General features: G+C 44.4%; 1 non-coding gene across 1 annotated transcript; it reads left to right on the forward strand.

Annotated features, from left to right (window-relative positions):
* Positions 1 to 1,162: 1,162 nt before the first annotated feature.
* On the forward strand, positions 1,163 to 1,269 carry LOC126191744 (U6 spliceosomal RNA). Its single transcript, XR_007538462.1, has one exon. It is a non-coding gene; the product is annotated as a U6 spliceosomal RNA (small nuclear RNA).
* Positions 1,270 to 2,696: the final 1,427 nt, after the last annotated feature.

Consider the following 2,696-nt stretch of genomic DNA (forward strand, 5'->3'; position numbering starts at 1 on the left):
GGCAGGTCGTGAGTACTTCTTCGATAGTTCAGTCGTTCAGTCGGCAAAGCACTAGCCCCGCGAACGACAAAGATTAGAGTTTCGACTTCCAGTCCGACAGACTGCCAGAAATTTTAGAAAAAACATCTCCGTTTTAAAATTGTGATCCGAGAAAAGAGGTAGACGTATTGACTATATACGTACCGGCTTATTCGGCTGAATTTTCCGGAAGAGAATTGGGACGAGTTATGCGAGCCGTCACCCCTCAGAACCCGCGCTCCGTCGTGTCAAATTCCTCGCGGCGCTCGGGAAAGCATGTCAGTTGGCGAAGTCGTTAAGACTTCTAAACGAACGGTTAACGTTCGTTTGGGGTTTTTAAGTCATTTCGACTCCGCGGAAATCCGAGTTCTTCTACACTTGTTGTCGTCATAACCACAACGGGGAACGTTGATCTCTTGAACCAACGAAAAACCACCTTCAAATGACGATATATTTCTGGAAACGGACAAGCTTCTTAAGATCTTTAGCACTTGACCCAAACAGATATTGTCTAGGTCACACTATCTCTGTGTTTTAGGGGGAAACTGGAAGTCAAATAAAGAAATCCGTCTTTGAAAAATACGGCTGTGTTCCTATAAAAATATTTGTTGTTGTAATAATTGAGGAGCGCCGGAACAAAACCCGATATATCCACTTTTGCTGTATTCGCGTGTTTGAACTGTAGGGGGGAGATACGGGACTAATACATTCTGCCACAAAATAATTTTCAGCACAACGCGACATCAAGTGTTCATGGTGTGTTTCTTCTTGTTATAGCTTGTGGAGCCATTTAGAGATCACTATTTGTTACTTTCTGTATTAACAGCAAATGCGGATTTATCGGTTTTTGTTCCAGCGCTCCTCAATTATACTACTACTGATAGGATAAGGCTGCAAAAATTCGGTAACTTCGCTAGTACCTTAATATGACGCTTTCATACGTCATTGTCTCGCTATACACAGTACTGTCCTGGCGCATGCATCCATCATTGTAGGCATGTAACAGTAATGCATTCCGCCCCCCTCAAAGTTAAGCAACATCGGACCCGATTAGTACTTGGATGGGTGACCGCCGAGGAACACCGGTTGCTGTTGGCTCCCCTTCGTCCCTGGGAACACATGGTGCTGTTGGCTCCCCTTCATTGTACTCGCTTCGGCGGTATATATACTAAAATTGAAACGATACAGAGAAGATTTGCATGGCTGCTACGCAAGGATGATACGCAAAATTGTGAAGCTTCCCACATGTTCCCCGGTAGCTGAGTGATGCCGGCACGGTAGCTCAGCGTGTTCGGTCAGGGGGTTAGCTGAGTTAATGGATCAACAATGAATTTGAATAAGCGTCATGGGATGTCCGCCCCGAACAAATAGAATGAACTATAGCGAACAAAATGAGATTTAAAAAAAATGGTCAGCGCGAAAGAATGTCAATCCTAAGGGCCCGGCTTCGATTCTTGGCTGGGTCTGAGATATTCTCCGCTCAGGGAATGGCTGTTATGTTGTGCTAATCATCATCATTTCATCCCCATCGACGCGCAAGTCGCCGAAGTGGCATAAAATCGAAAGACTTGCACCCGGCGAACGGTCTACCCGACAAGGGGCCCTAGTCACACGACATTTACATTTTATTTTTACAGCTATGCAACACCACAGTAAAGTGTTTCTTTGGTGTCCTTGTAATAAATGGCAGTCACAAACAAAATTCTTTACGTTGTTCTAATCGCGTACGTATACTAAATAAAAAAATGTGTAGTAGGCCTACAGCTTGTTACAGTTACTTAATAAATCTTACAGGTTATGGTTGTCAATTCGACACTCAGCCTACAATTTTATTTTGATAGATTAATCTTCAGCTAAATTAAAGAGTCTTCTGTGCAACGCTAAAAACGATTTAGGTCTCCAGGGGCTGGGTGTACATCGCAAATGTGGCATACGAGTCTGTTCAAAAAATTCCATAACTGCGCTTGTCTGCGCATACGTTTTACTTACTGTGCATGGTCTCCTTCGAAATACTCTTCTTCACAATCAATACACCACTGCCAACGCCGTTTTCACTTCCGGAAGCAGTCTTGGTACGCCTCTTGCTGGATAGCGTGAAGCGCCGACTGCGAATTTTTTTATTTCGTTTATTGTTGCAAATCTTGGTCCTTTCAAGTGGTTTTCAACTTTGGAAAAAAAAAAGAGTCCGCAGGGGCCAGGTCTGGAGAGTAAGGTTGAGTAGGCAGTGGAGTTACTTCGTTTTTTGTGCAATAGTCACGCAGCAACAGGGATGCGGGAGCGTTATCGTGATGCAAGAGCCATGAACTGTCTCGCCACATTTCAGGCCGTTTCCTTCTCACATGATCCAAATGAAATGTTACAGTCTTCTGCAATGTTTCTGACAGTCAGTCTTCGATTGCTATGCACAATTTCGTTGACGTTCCTGTCGGTAGAAGCCGAAGGGCGTCCTGAAAGATGGTCGTCTTTAACTGCCGTCCGGCCATTTTTAAACCGTGTTAACCATTCTTAACAACAAGTGCGGCTTAAGAACTCATCTCCGCAGGCTTCCTGAACCATTTGGTGTGTTTGTGTAAAGGTTTTCTTTAGTTTCACGCAGGGAACGTAGACACTTTGCTCCTCTAACTTTGACGTCTCGAAAGTCGCAAACTGTGCGGCACAGCGTTCTACTCAATGCAGCA

Source organism: Schistocerca nitens, chromosome 6 (assembly GCF_023898315.1).
Source record: "Schistocerca nitens isolate TAMUIC-IGC-003100 chromosome 6, iqSchNite1.1, whole genome shotgun sequence".
NCBI classification, from domain to species: domain Eukaryota; kingdom Metazoa; phylum Arthropoda; class Insecta; order Orthoptera; family Acrididae; genus Schistocerca; species Schistocerca nitens.